Source organism: Jaculus jaculus, chromosome 18, assembly GCF_020740685.1.
Source record: "Jaculus jaculus isolate mJacJac1 chromosome 18, mJacJac1.mat.Y.cur, whole genome shotgun sequence".
Classification (NCBI taxonomy): Eukaryota; Metazoa; Chordata; class Mammalia; order Rodentia; family Dipodidae; genus Jaculus; species Jaculus jaculus.
This window is the reverse complement of record NC_059119.1, coordinates 55,261,287-55,276,717: the sequence shown is the minus strand read 5'-3', so window position 1 is coordinate 55,276,717 and position 15,431 is coordinate 55,261,287. Positions and strand designations below refer to the sequence as shown.

At 45.7% G+C, this 15,431-nt stretch overlaps 1 protein-coding gene across 3 annotated transcripts in view; it reads left to right on the top strand.

Annotated features, from left to right (window-relative positions):
* The first annotated feature begins 559 nt into the window (after window positions 1-559).
* Window positions 560-15,431, top strand: part of Vit (vitrin) — a 140,723-nt gene continuing 125,851 nt past the window's right edge. For 2 of the 3 annotated variants that reach the window (XM_045137836.1, XM_004660100.2), the window contains exon 1: window positions 713-848. The gene's annotated coding sequence lies outside the window, so the exon portion shown is untranslated. Of the gene's footprint in view, window positions 603-712; window positions 849-15,431 lie in introns of those variants that run through there. The other variant, XM_045137834.1, reaches the window with a different exon arrangement.

The following is a 15,431-nucleotide window of genomic DNA, read 5'->3' as shown; positions in this document are numbered from 1 at the left end:
CCATCAGGAGTATTTTGAAACATGAGTCACGGTTTGCTTCCCACTATTATTATCCAGTGTCCTGTTACCAGCAGCATATACCTCAGTTATTTCAGGAAGCTTGCCAACATGAAGAAAGGATGGGAGCAAAGCAAAATACAGCAACAGAGTCCACAGAAAGAAAAAGTGTTTTCAATGTGAAAGGGAGACTCCAGCAACATTAGCCCAGTGCTATTGCAGTTTTCTGTCCTAGGGCAGCTTGCTCCAGCTGTTCATTTTTGTTTGAAAAAGAAAAAAGGAAAAAGAAAATTAACTGCTCCTGCTTGAACGGCATTAAACACACACACACACATCTATGTATGTGTGCATGTATGTAAATGTATATATATGTATGTATGTATATATTGTATGTATGTATATATGTATAAATATACACATATATACACATAGATTTCCTATCTGACTTCTCCTCTTCTGCTTTGCAGAATATCTGATTGTAGAATTTGCTTACTGAAAGTGCGTGCTTTGGATTAGAAAAGAATATTTAGAAATCCTTTCCCCAAAAAAAGCAAGTGGGAGTGGAAATTTGAAAGAGGACCGCCTAATTCAGCACTAAAACCAATGTGAGAAGCTGTGTGTGTGTGTGTGTGTGTGTGTGTGTGCAAAATGTGCTTTTCAAAGGGCTGAGAGGTGGAGGGAATATTTGCTTAGCTCCTCTGAGAAGAAGAGAAAAGGTCTTGGACCTCCTCTTATTTCTTCTTTAGAATAATTCTGTTGGGATTTGTGATGCAGAAAAGCTTAAAGAAAAAAGGATAGCCATTCTGTGTGGTGGAAAGTTTTGGAAAAAAAAATTGCTTACTCCAAACAAGGTATGTCTGATGAATTACTAAAGGTATTCATATCGTTGCTTTCTATTCGTTATCATAAAAAAACATGAACGTGTATTTGTTGTTAAGAAACCAGAATAAATACCTTAAACAAGTAATTGGTCTGGAAATTTCAGTTTAAGGAGAGTTGGGATGGAGTGGGTGGTAGTTGGACTCATTGTAACTAACTGGGGTCACATTTATATGTGCATTATCAATAAATAATGCCAAGTTTTCACTGTTTCTTAAACCAGCTTCATGGTGTTTGAGTTAGGTTGAAATTATGACATTTGTGTAAAATTTGTAAGTAATTTCTGTCTCTCTTCCCTTTTTTTCAATCTTACTTCCTGTAAGGAATATAGTAGCAATACTACAGTGGTTTGCTTATTACAATGTATGAAAAGCCAATATGAAAAACTGGGCAGGCTGATGCTAAAAGAGAAGGTATTTGGTGTGAATATAGACTTCTCCCTACTGAGGTGTATGTCAGCAGAATGCAGCTGGGCCATTCTGAGACTTGTTTACAAAGCACTGTTCGCTTCGGCTGAATGCTGTCTTACTGGTAAGCAGGAGAAGGGGTTTGCATTGTTAACTCTCCCATTGTGGCTCAGCTTTGTACAGGAAGACAGGATACGCAATCTCTTTTTCAAGCATGATTTTGTGTCAAACCAGTATAAACACGAAGCAAATCCTAAAGCCCAGGTTTAACAGAGGGGTCAGAGTGAACAGCCGGACAGGATCTTTTGCTACCAACAAGCCGCAGCATCTTTGCTATCCCCAAATCAAGAGGAGAATTCAAAATTTTCTTGGGGTTTTTTTTTTTTTTTTTAAAAAAAAAACAGGCATTCTTGGCTGTAGCGGATGTTTTTTAAAAAAAAGTGTGTGTGCTAAGAAAATAGTATTTTGCCATTACGTTATTTTGTAATAAATTTAGAAGTTTTGGTGGTAAAGTTCTGTGGTTGTTTTTCCCTTGATCTCTTGAACGATGAAAACACCCTGCAGCAAGTCAGGATCAAACGCTGTTTGCTTGTGTGTTTTCTGTGTGTGAGAGAGAGAGCTGAGTGTAGCTACTGGTAGGAAAACTAGAAGAGCCGTCTTTTATTTATTGGATAAAAGTTCCGTCTTTTGGGGCTTTACCCCCTCCTGCCTTCGCAGGGGCAGAAGCTCTTTATACTCTGGCCTCTTTCTTTTTCTTCAATCTAATAAAATTTCTATAAGCCTTTAAAAGAAAGTATTCCTCTTTTGTAAACAAAATAGCAACACGTGACAAAGAATTATAAGGCTAAAAGGAGTGTATTTTTGTCGTCTCTGCTCATTGCCTAGACTAAACTTTATTTAAGTATGGTATAGCTTTTCACTGGAAAGGAAATACCTTAGGAACACTGGAAAGGCTTCGTATCTAAGCTGAAATCCTGTTTGTGGATGTCATTTAGAAGATCTAATTATCTTTTCCAGCCAGTCACTGATCACATGAAGAATGGGTTCTTTCAGAGAACTTACAGCAGGTTTGAAAATGGTTTCTGAGCAGCATCGTGAGAACAAAAGTGCTTATGCAGTTCTCCATGGCAGTTCCTGAAGGACACGTGGGACACAGGAAAACAGGGCGGTTTGATGCAATGCACCAAGCCAGGAGTCCAAATTACAGGAGCAGCCTGCTCTGCCTGGCCCGGCTACCTTGGGAAAGGTGTGGGACACCTTGCACTTTTTGTTTCTCCCCCCAGAAAATAGAAACTGCAATACCTGCATATACACTCCCCTCCCAGGGCAGGCGTGAGCTTTAATATTGATTGGCAGCTCCATTAGGGTTTTGAACTGTGAGCATTTCCCTTTAGAAATGTAGTTTTTCTAGGGCTAGAGAGATGGCTCAGCAGTTAAGGCACTTGCCTGCAAATGCCTAATGACCCAGGTTTGATTCCCCAGGACCCAGGTAAAGCCAGATGCACAGGGTGGTGCATGCATCTGGAGTTTGTTTGCAGCAGCTAGAGTCCTGGCATGCTCGTTCTTCTCTCTCTCTCTCTCTCTCTCTCTCTCTCTCTCTCTCTCTTTCTATCCCTTCCCTCCTCTCTCTTGTCTGTCTCTCTTCTTACTCTTTATGTTTGCAAATAAACAAACAAATAAATAAAAGGTTTTTTTTAATGTACATTTTTCCATGTAGTTAAAGAAAAATTCTGAATGGGAAGAGTCACTAGTCTTACAGTAAATGGTTCGTATCTTTCAGAATGTTCCTGGTAACTTATGCCCACATGTGAAACTTCTCCCCATGCCCTTCCCTTGGCTAAGCCAGGTAGGGGCACCAGTTGGTCCTGGGCAGAACATGTGAGTCTAGCAGTAGAAAGTCACTGATCTGAGTGACTTTGGGGAGGTGACTGGGGAGCTGTGTCTCCATCTTCTCATATGTGAAATTAAGAAGTTGGGCAACATGGACTTCAAAGTTCTTCACCTGGGCACTGAGACAGCTCCAGTGCCAAGATGGGCCCAAGATAATTTCATTGTTGACAGACTCTGCATATTAAAACTATGAAGAAATATCAAAATAGGGTCACAGAAACTCTTAAATATTTATGTGTTTTTTAAAAGAATTAAATACTGGGCTGGAGAGATGGCTTAGAGGCTAAGCGCTTGCCTGTGAAGCCTAAGGACCCAGGTTCGAGGCTCGATTCCCCAGGACCCATGTAAGCCAGATGCACAAGGGGGCGCACGCATCTGGAGTTCGTTTGCAGTGGCTGGAGGCCCTGGCGCGCCCATTCTCTCTCTCAATCTCTCTCTCTCTCTCTCTCTCAAATAAATAAATAAACAATTTTTTTTTAAAAAGGAGTTAAATACTATAACATTGATGAAAACAAAATGCAACATGCCTATATTCTTCATGAGACAATTAATGGAAAATAAATACTCTCCTGTGTAGGTCTAACTGCCGCATGTGGAAATAGCGTCAAGCACATAAATTTAAGGATATGATCCGAGGGGTTCTCCGGTGCTCAGTCCCTAGGGGTTGTACAGGCAGGAGGCGCTGTCACCTCTCCAGTGTGTTTATCTTGCTAAATTACTTTAAAAAAAAAAAAACAAACGACAGGCCTCAGTTTTCTCATCTTTGAAAGAGGCTCGTTATCAGTGCCTACCTCACGGAGGTGTGGCAAGAAGCGCCCACTCTGTGGCTGGCACCCCTCCCGCGTGCAACCCTCAGCAATCACTTCTTCTACCACTTGTGACTGGAGCAAAGACATCGGGCAATGGTGAACCCCGCATTCGTAATCATCTTCAGACTTCTTAAAAAAAATATTTATTCATTTTTATTTATTTGAGAGCAACAGACAGAGAAAGAAGGAGGCAGATAGATAGAGAGAATGGGCGCCCCAGGGCCGCCAGCCACTGCAAACAAACTCCAGACGCGTGCGCCGCCTTGTGCATCTGGTTAATGTGGGTCCTGGGGAACCGAGCCTCGAACCGGGGATCCTTAGGCTTCACAGGCAAGCGCTTAACTGCTAAGCCATCTCTCCAGCCCATCTTCAGACTTTTTTAAATGTTAGCTCTCTGGATGTGGCCAGTAAATGATTCGTGGATTTATATGCTGCTAATGTAGCTACTAGAAGCTGGCTGCCATCATTTTTACTCACAGGGACTGAGCGAATCCATCACTCAGCAGATGATAAGGCACAGAGGGAACTTCTGCGGTGGTTGTAACTTGAGAAAGCCTTAAGGTCCTATGCATGACCCGTATACACACACACATGCACACACGCACGCACACACACAGGCTTCAAAGTGCAGCTCTGATAACCTACTGAAGACAGCACTTCCTGAGCCTTTGGACACAGGGGATGGGGAGAAAGAGAAAGTGTCTGGGGAAGGAAGTGCTACTTTCAAGGGCACGCTCGATCCTTAGCCACGTGGCATTACCCAGCATCTGTTCTTTCATGCATCAGGGAGGAACCAGAGACCAGGCACGTGAGATAGGTATAAGAAGTTACTTACACTGCACTTAGTGCTGTAATTAAATTTTACACACACACACACACACACACACACACACACACTTGGGCAAGCTCCCATTTACAGACCAGGCGAGGAGGAAGGGATGAAAAACAAGAAAACCCCCATGGCATGGCCAGAGTCACATGCTTATGACGGGGCAAAGACTATTTCTGTTTTGTTTATTGCATTTTCCATGGTGACCTCATCCATAAAACAAACACTTGCGGATCCTGGCTCTAGAATTTGTTTCTAATCAGCTAGAAACGTTTCCGCTTCAGTGGACTGCAAACTGAACCGAGGTCCTTGGGGACTGGTGGACATGCTCATGCTGCGTGGGAAGGACACCCAGCAGTCACGAGTGGGACGGCACCATGTGGCAGCCTGCAAAAGGCGGACCTCACACAGCAGATGCCATGACTCGCCAGAAACCCATTGCAGTGGTCCAGGGCATACGCCCCCAGGGACAAAGGTGAATTGAGGTCACAGATGCCAAAATCCTGTCCACAGTCAAATCTGCAGCCAGAGTCTTGCAGCACAGAAACTCTTAGATTCCATTTAGAGAATTATAAGTTATGTTTTACTCTGATCTTAGAGTTTTGGAAAAAATATTTAGGCCAGGCTGGAGAGATGGCTTAGTGGTTAAGGCACTTGCCTGCAAAGCCAAAGGACCCAGGTTCACTTCCCCAGGACCCACGTAAGCCAGATGCACAAGGTGGCACATGTGTCTGGAGACTCTGGCATGTCTATTCTCTCTCTGCCTCTCTCTCTCTCAAATAAAAGTAAATAAATAAAGGGCTGGAGAGATGGCTTAGCAGTTAAGCGCTTGCCTGTGAAGCCTAAAGACCCCAGTTCAAGGCTCGATTCCCCAGGACCACATTAGCCAGATGCACAAAGGGGTGCACATATCTGGAGTTTGTTTGCAGTGGCTGGGGGCCCTGGCGGGCCCACTCTCTCTCTCTCTCTCTCTGCTTTCTCTCTGTCACTCTCAAGTATATAAATAAAAATAAAAATAAATTAAAAATAAATAAATAAATAATATTTAGGCCTATTTGTAGTTATTATTTTTAAAATAATATATTCAACGTATTTCAGAGAGAGAAAGAGAGAGAGAGAGAGAATGGGTGAACCAGGGCCTCCAGCCACCACAAATGAACCCCAGACCTATGTGCCCCCCCTTGTGCATCTGGCTTATACATGGGTACTGGGGAACTGAACCTGGGTCCTTAGGCTTCTCAGGCAAGCACCTTAACCACTAAGCTATCTCTCCAGCCCCTAGTCCTTATTTTTTTTTTTTGACTAGATATCTTTTCAATTCTTCTCAAGAATTGAATGTTAGATATTATTTCTTGGCCACTGCATGAGAAAAATAGTACAACTGCCCAGAAGATTTTCCAAGAGAAAAGGCTGAAAAGTCGTAGAAACTCTGAGCAGAGGAAGAAGGAACAAAAATCAGAGCTGTTCCCACGTAGATATCATAATCAGAGCTACTATAACAGAATACCATAAGTCAAGTAACCTAAACAACAGTTATTTCTCACACACTAAAATGAGAATCCACAGTGCTCAAAGGTACTTTTTTTTTTATTTTAGAGAGAGCAAGAGAGAGAGAGAGGAGGAAAAAAAAAAAAAACCAGAGAGAGGGAGAATTGGTGCACTAGAGCCTCAGCCACTACAATTGAATTCCACATACTTGCGCCACCTAGTGGGCATGTGAAATCTTGCACTTGCCTCACCTTTGTGCATCTGGCTAACATGGGATCTGGAGAGTCTTAACATGGGATTTGGAGAATCGAACATGGCTCCTTAGGCTTTGCAGGCAAGCACCCTAACCGTTAAGCCATCCATCTCTCTAGCCTGTGGACCCGCTTCTTGGCTCACAGGCAGCCATCTTCTCACTGAGTCCTCACACGGCAGAAGAGTGAGAACGTTCTCTTGTGTTGCTTGCAGAAGGGCTCTCATCCTGTTGCTAATGGCTTCCCCTCATGATCTACTTACCTCCCTAGGGTCTCACTTCCCAATGCTGTCACATCCCACACCAACGTTTCAAAACATGAATTTTGGAGGGTCACCTTCTTCCAGTGTACTGTGCTAGAGCCCAGTAAGAATTTAGCCAGATGGCAGTCATAAATCCTGTGATTTCTGCAGTCCATTTGTGTGGCTATAACTAATGGGGGCAGCGGTTGGGGAAAGAGGGCAATTGGGGATAGGAGGTGAGGTATGGGAATCACACACACACACAAAAAAAAAACCATTATATTTGACAGGATGAATGACATTAAATCTCTGTATGCCAACTGAAAAAAGGGGAGAGAGAGAAAATACTATAGACTAAGTACTCTATGAACAAAGAAAAAATACTCTTGCCACAATTCTGGAGGCTGATAAGTATAATAATCAAGGCACCCACAAATTCTTTGTTTGGTGAGGGCTAAGTTTCTGGTGTACAGATCCCATGTTCTTACTGTGTCCACATTTGGTGAGAGGGGCAAAGGTCTCTCGGGTGCCTCTTTGGGATGAGGCCGCTAATCCCATTCGTAAAGGATCTCTGCCTTTATGACCTAATCACTCTCCAAAGGCCTCATCTCCTAATGCTCATATTTTAGGGGAATATAAACTCCCAGCCCATAGCAAACTCCTTCATCAAGAAGTCCAAGAAATCAAGCCATGGCTTTTTCTGAACACCTTATTGGGAGACTGAGGTGCTTGCTCTGTTGGGAACTAAACTAGTATCTAAGTGGGCCACATTTTGCAGATGGTGGTGGTATTAGCGGTGATGATGATGGTGGAGTAATGGTTACAATGATCAATGACCCCCCCCCCCAACAGCCACAGCAAAATTATCACCATTTCACGTATCGATGCAGGCAATCCTAACAAAGTGTCCTTTACCGTATTTTCACGCAGGTGAATAAGCCAAGACAGGAAGAAAGTATTTGAGCTTACTTGTAAGACTGCACAGGTAGTAAGTTAGGAAATTCAAGCCCAAGAAGCCTAATTGCAAGCTCAGATTCTTAACCTTCCAGGCAACACATGGCTGTAGTTTTTCTGCCGTCGCACCAAATTAATCTTAGCTATCCTGAGCACTCGGCTTTCAAGGCAAGTCAAACGCCCACGCAACATGGACATCCTTGCTTTGGCAGCAAGGAGGACCCAGGGGCCTAGGGAAGGGCGTTGCTGGGGACACACAGAGGGTTTTCATGGCCACAATTCTTGGATATCTTCCTGAGCTAAGAATCACTTTCTGAGAGAGTGGGGACGCTGGACTCTGCAAGGAGTACTGAAGGCAGACTTCGGAAGGCTGGACCCCCAAGACAGGGTCCTTCATCGTCACTCCTCTTCCCCAAGGTCAAGTTAGCAGCTGGCCACAGAAGCCTGGCGCTGCCTTATGACTCCAGCTGCTTCGGAAAACCCCCTTCCATGAAAAGGCTCTGTGCATTGACAAGAGTCCTGGAGAAATTACTCACATTCTTTCTCTCCGTTGGAAGAAGGCTAAAGGTTTGTGTGGACATGTAGTAAAAAAAAAAAAAAAAAATCCATAAAGATCACCCTCCAGGCTATCGTGAGAAGAAACTCTGTCTCTCCCCCTTTTAATTTTTTTTTTTTCTTCTCCGATTCAAAGGAGAGAAAATTTCTGTTCCCTCAGGGGAGAGGTATGTATAGTTTCTGAGAGACCGGGTCACTGGCATCTTAATTCCGAGTGAGCTCCCTCTGGGTTTCTTTGTGTCCCAGACACAGAAAACCTGCTTGAGACAGAGAGGTGCAACTCAGACCTGCCCAGACTGGCCCTGCTTATTACACAAGACAGCCAGGAGATCTACCCTCCACGAGGTACGAGGACCTTGGGGAAGCAGAGACAATAACACCCAATGACAGCAATCACTGGCATTTATTGGGTCACTTACACCTGCATTCACAGTTCTGACAGAGCTGAGGACAAACAGTGGACAAAAGATTTTGCATTTTCCTAGAGCTGTCAATCTAGCGGCACATACATGTAGTGGCCTGGTGGAATGGGCTGCAAACAATTATTTTTTTCAAAAATAAAAAAAGAAGGATAAATACAGAGGAGTGCAGTGAGATTGAGTGGTACCTTTCATTATGTTTACACGAGAGAGAAACAGAGAGAGAGAGAGAGAGAGACAGGCCAGGAGCGAGGAACAATCTATTGATTGACTCCCCGGGGAAGTACATTGTCAAGGTCCTTAGTGCATGTGTGGTTGGAGGCTGTCTGCAGCTGAAAGGGGACAGGAGAAATCACCGGTGTGCTGTGGCCAAGGAGATGGCAAGAGTTCCTTTCCTGTACCTTTCGCTATTCCCCAGATACTCAGTGTCCACTCACACTGTATCTAGAGAGCAGCTCGTACCTCTCCAACGGAGAGAAAGAATGTGAGAAGCTTCTCCTGGAGTCTTGTCGATGCCCAGAGCCTTGTCATGGAAGGGGGCTTTTGGAAGCAGCTGGAGTCATCAGGTAGCGCCAGGCTTCTGTGGCGAGCTGCTAACTTGACCTTGGGAAAGAGGAGTGGCGTGTCTTGGAGGCCCAGGCTTCCGATGGGTGAAACCTGGCACGGTAGCTTAATGTTTCAGACCATGCTCAGAGCTTTTCAAAGGCATTGATCACACTCCAAATTCCAGCAATCTTTTTCCTCTCACTCAACACGCTGAGTGAATTCTCTCTCTTCTGCCTGGTGCTCCTAGGGTCTTCCCCTTGCTGCCAACAGTAGCCTGTCCATGTCCAAAGCTGCGGCAAGTAGAGGAAGGCATGTGAAAGTAACAGAAAGACCTTGCTGAGGTTAGCGGTTTGAAGAGCTGGCATCCAGGATGCCCAGGTGGAGAGGGGTTTACAGCTGTGGTCTCTTGACAGATGCCTCCACTTTGTCGGAGATCTCTTACCTGTAGGAGCCTTGATCCAGGTGATCTGGCTTGGGAGTTTGCAGTTCCACCCTTGGCCTTTGAGCACCTGGTGACCCATCTCTAGCTGCTTTCTGTGTGTGACTGCCCCTCCTAGGGGACCTCAGCAGGACCCAAAGCCACCCTGTCCCAAGTATGCTGTCTCATATCCAGAGTCTTTTGTGTTTGCTTGGTTTTGTTGACACGGTATCTTACTCGTATAGTCCTGGCTGGCCTCCTCCTGCCTCTACCACCCAAGTGCCAGGATTATAAGCATTGGACCACTGTGCCTGGCTGCAAGGGGCGTCTTGCTCATTGCATGCTCTTCCCTGCTGTGTAGATGAGTCAATGCTGAATTTGACACAAGTCCACTGGGTGCCATACCCAAAGGATAAGGCCACCTAGTCACTTTCAGTGAAGTTTCCAAAGATAGTGTAAGGCTCACGATCCCTGACGGCCCCGCCCCACCAGACCACAGGTGTATGCAGAAGTCCAGGGAGGTGCGGGGCGGGGAGGGGGGTTGCGGAGAGCAAGAACTTCTGTAGGAAAAGTTGTTGGCATTTTGCTTCTTCCACCACCCCTTCCCAGATGCAGAAGGAGACCGCGTTGTCCCTCTTTCCCACCCCACTCGGGCACCAGTGAGAGGGGCTTGAGGGAGACCACCTTGGGGCTTGTGTCCAGTCAGTGACCACTGTCTGTTGGAACTAAGACAGAGCATCTCCCAGTGTAATATCCCTCACTATGCTCACACGTTTATTGAGATGAGCCAGAAAACCTCAAAAGTGCACCTGTGAGGCTAGAGAGATGGCTTAGCAGTTAAGGCACTTGCTTGTGAAGCCAAAAGACCCAGGTTTGACTCCCCAGTACCCGTGTAAGCCAGATGCACAAGGTGGTACATGAGGCTGGACTTCATTTGCAGTGGCTAGAGGCCCTGGTGCACCCATTCTCTCTCTCTCTCTATTGCCTCTTTCCCGCATCCCTTAAATAAATAACGTTTTTTTTTAAGTGTGACTTAGGGGCTGGAGAGATGGCTTAGCGGTTAAGTGCTTGCCTGTGAAGCCTAAGGACCCCGGTTCGAGGCTCGGTTCCCCAGGTCCCACATTAGCCAGATGCACAAGGGGGCGCACGCGTCTGGAGTTCGTTTGCAGAGGCTAGAAGCCCTGGCGCACCCATTCTCTCTCTCTCTCCCTCTATCTGTCTTTCTCTCTGTGTCTGTCACTCTCAAATAAATAAATAAAATTTTAAAAAAAGTGTGACTTAGATCACTTTAACTTTTGTGAAAAAGAGAATGCTAGGCCGGGCATGGTGGCACACGCCTTTAATCCCAGCACTCGGGAGGCAGAGGTAGGAGGATCGCTGTGAGTTCAAGGCCACCCTGAGACTACATAGTGAAATCCAGGACAGCCTGAGCTAGCATGAGACCCTATCTTGAAAAAGAGAGACAGAGAGAGAGAGAGAAAGAGAGAGAATGCTATTAGTTTAGGCCCCAGGACTCTTGAAAACATTTCCTGCCTGTATAATGAAGACACTTTTCATATTTAAGAGTATTTAATGTATATGTTTCACAGTTAACAACTGAATTATTGTCAAGCAAGTATTTCAAAAAGCAAGTCTTGCATATGGGAAAATGAGGCAGTGAATGGTGTTGAGTGTGAGTTTTGAGATTTGATTCTAGCACTTCAGTTCCATATTCACTCTTTAACCTCGGACAGCTCATTAAAATTCTCTAAGCCTCAACTTTTTGCTCTAAATAAAAAAGTAATAGTATTTCCCTGAGAGGCTTACCACGATAAATAAATAAGATGACACTAGTGTGCTTTGTAGCATGGAGTGAGCATTCAGTAAATAACTGGTTATTGGCATACATGTTAAACTTCTAGAACTTTCTTTTTTTATTTTTTTAAATTTTTATTAGCATTTTCTATGACTATAAAAAAAATATCCCATGGTAATTCCCTCCCTCCCCCCCCCCACTTTCCCCTTTGAAATTCCATTCTCCATCATATTACCTCCCCATCACAATCATTGTACTTACATATATACAATATCAACCTATTCTTCTAGAACTTTCTATGAAGAGTCAGACCTACTATCACATGTCTGTAGTTCTAACAACTCAGTAGGCTGAGGAAGGGGGTTCACTTCAGCCCAAGGGTTTGAGGCCATGCTGGGAAACATAATAAGTCCTTATCTGAATGAAAATTTCCATACAGAAGAGAAAAGGAGCCACATCCAAAATGGTCTAATAGACCATTATAGAGCTAGGCCAAAATTGTCAAAAGGGACTTTCAAGAAGAGTAAAGTCTCGGGCTGGAGAGATGGCTTAGCAGTTAAGCGCTTGCCTGTGAAGCCTAAGGACCCCAGTTCGAGGCTCGGTTCTCCAGGTCCCACGTTAGCCAGATGCACAAGGGGGAGCACGCGTCTGGAGTTCGTTTGCAGAGGCTGGAAGCCCTGGCGCGCCCATTCTCTCTCTCTCCCTCTATCTGTCTTTCTCTCTGTGTCTGTCGCTCTCAAATAAATAAATAAATAAAAATTAAAAAAAAAAAGAGTCAAGTCTCCTTAGAGCTGAGAACTGTCTCAGGAGGAGATCTGTGGTATGAGTCTGGGTGGCTTCCCATGGAGAACTTAGGGCCTCTTGAGTCTAAACATCTCTGTTTCTGCTGGCCCCTGGCAATTTCCAAGGCTCAGTCCTCCACAGCCTTCAATTCCTCAGCCACAGACGCTCCTCCACACCCTCCATTTCCCCCAAGCTTCTGGTAGCGGGGATGGAAGAATGTGCCTTGTTTCCCAGCCTCAAGCCTAGCTCTCAGTTCTGGGCAAAGCCAGAACCCTGTCATCTGAAGCAAGCCTGTTCTTTACCAAGAGGCAGATGGGAAGGTGTGGGTTCCACCAACACGCCCTCTCTTCCCATCTCAGCTGGAGAGCCAGGACACATATCTTGCAGCCAGACCTGGGACATATTTTTGTGTGCCTCAAAACCAAAGGTGGATGAGAAAGCACGGAGTGTTCACGCCAGTGGAGATGCCAGGGATTGCGTTTGAGCTGAACCAGATACCTAGTTCTGAAGTCACAGTAGATAGCCCTTGGCAGCCCCTAACCACAGGGCGGTGAGATCTCTTGTGGAAGTGGCAGAGCTGATTCAGTGTCAAACACGTTAGGTGAAGACATTTTTGATGAGAGGAATTCTGCCTGAGGTTCTTTTAAAGTCCATACACGGTTTCCAAGGTAACCAGGAGGCTTGAGTTCATGGCTCACCTCCTCTCCTCTCCTCTCCTGCCCGAGCACTCCTGTTCTTCATGCCCTTTCCACTCCCCAGGAGAACAGCCCTTGGGAGGACTCCTGTGGAACTCATATGGGGGGGCATGCCTGCAAACCAGTATTTTTTTCCCCCACTAGCAATAGAAGATCTAAACTACCACTTCAGAAATGTAATTACTGTTTGCAATCTCCCTAGAAATCACTATTGGTTGGGGCCTTTGTAGATGTGGTAAGCGTTACCATATGTCAGGTTCTTAACGAGGTACAAAATGATGGTCTGAGACAGGCACCAAAAAAGGCTTTCCCTTTTTGGTTTTCCGACATGTGGGAACATGCCACATGGATGAATGGCCTAAGCTTGCATGCGTCTGTCTTTGGACAAACGGATGAACTAGGTAATCCACCTGAGGCCCTTGAATGAGGATCTTTGCTGCAGGAGTGACTTTCATTAGATGCAGGGACGCTGGGAGATAGGGGTGCAGCTCGGTTGGTGGGGTGCTCACCCATCACATGCATAGAGCCCTGAAATCAGTCCCCATAATGCTAGCAAACACCTGGGGGGCTTAGGTAGGGTCATCCTTGGCTACATATAGAGTTCAAGGTTAGCCTGGGAAACATAAGACCTCGTCATAAATAAATAATACATGTGAGGCTACGAAAATAATGCCTCCACAAGTCGTTCACCAAGACGTTCCACCAAGCATTGTGATATGCGTGGGAAGGTTCTAGATGGGCGTAGCTGGAAGCATCACCCTCTCATGGATAGCTATGTAAATACGCCCACAAATCAGACCTTAGGACTCCTCCTGATGAGGAGCTGGCTCGTGCACCATAGCACATTCAGCCCTGTCCCAGGGGTCCCAGAAGCAGGCAGTGTCCCTCCCCCACTCAGGTCACAGCAAACAAAATGTCTTCCAAATCGTCCAGTGTTGCCTGCTCGCGCAGGACTGTCATAAGCATCTGCGAAAAGCCCTGGAGAGGCATTCTCACAGCAGTTTTGAGGTCACCCACTCCCACCTTGACCCCAGCGCTTCTCTGTGGCCATCAGCACCCGCAGCATTCCTGGCCGTGTGGCTTCCCAAGCCGTGGCTTCAGGGTCCCGCTCAACCTCCCTAGGAGACCCCTGTGTCCATGGTGCCCACGAGGGCTGCTAGTGTCCTTGTCTTTTGAAATGCCTTCGCTTTACCAGTCATCCTTTCCAGAAAACGAGACCTTACTAGAATTAAGAAAAAAAAACAAACATGAAGTTTGTTTCATACACACACACACACACACACACACACACATATTGCTGTGTGGTCAGTGTGAGGGCAGGCACGGAGGTCTGGAATGGGAACTGGACTTGAGGAAATAAATGACCCAGCGCACTCCACCCCGGCCCCAGCTGAAACCACAGAGGAATTGGGGAAGTGAGCAAGAATGCTGCTCTCTTAGTTAAGCTGATATCAGCACAAGGGTGATGGAGAAAGACACTGAGGACACTCAACACCTACCAAACCGGAGATCCAGATGCTCCTAAGTGCCCATCGCTGAAGTAGACTTAAAATGCTCCCAGCATGGCTCAGGGAATCTTGCAGAAGAGGGGGCGGAAAGATTATTAGAGCCACAAGTTGGGACATTTTTCACAGAGACATTGCCTCTCCCCCAAAACTGGCTGCTGCCCCATAATGCATGACCCACAAATCCCCATGGGACTGACCTGCATCCCCAGTGAGGAAGGCCTCTTCAGAAAAGGGCAGGGAGGAGGGAAAGTATAGTACTAACATGTGGTGTTTACATACAAAATATGTCCATATCTAATATATATGTGCGTGTGTGTGTGTGTGTGTGTGTGTGTGTGTGTGTGTGTGTGTATAAAATATCTTATGGGCTGAAGAGGTTAAGGCACTTGCCTGCAAAACCAAAGGATGCAGCTTCGATTCCCCAGGACCCATGTAAGCCAGATGCACAAGATGGTGCATGCATATGGAGTTTGCAGCACCTGGAGACCCTAGCATGCCCATTCTCTCTATCTCTCTCTACTTGCGAATAAGTAATTAAAATATTTAAAATGCACATTTTTAATTTAGATCTTTTATTGTTATTAATTATTATTATTAACAACATAGCTCATATGGATACATCATGTGTTGGTACCCTCTTTTCCCTTGTCCCTGCCCCCATTCCAATGGGGACCCTCCTCAGTGGGGTTGCAGGTATTCCCTGTGGGGTTGTGGGTTATGCATTGTGGGAGCAGCAGTCAGCTATTGGCGGGGGGGGGGGGGGGGGGGAATTCCTCTGGGCATGATGTCTCAACCTGTGGATCTTACATTCATTCTATCTCCTCTTTCACAAAATTCCCTGAGCCGTGGTGGGTGAGTTTTAAGTCTGCTTCAGTGATGAGCTCTTAGGAGCCTCTGCGTCTCTGCTTTGGTAGGTGTGGAGTGTCTTCAGAGTCTGTCTCCTTCACCCTGGCGCTGACTGTCAGGT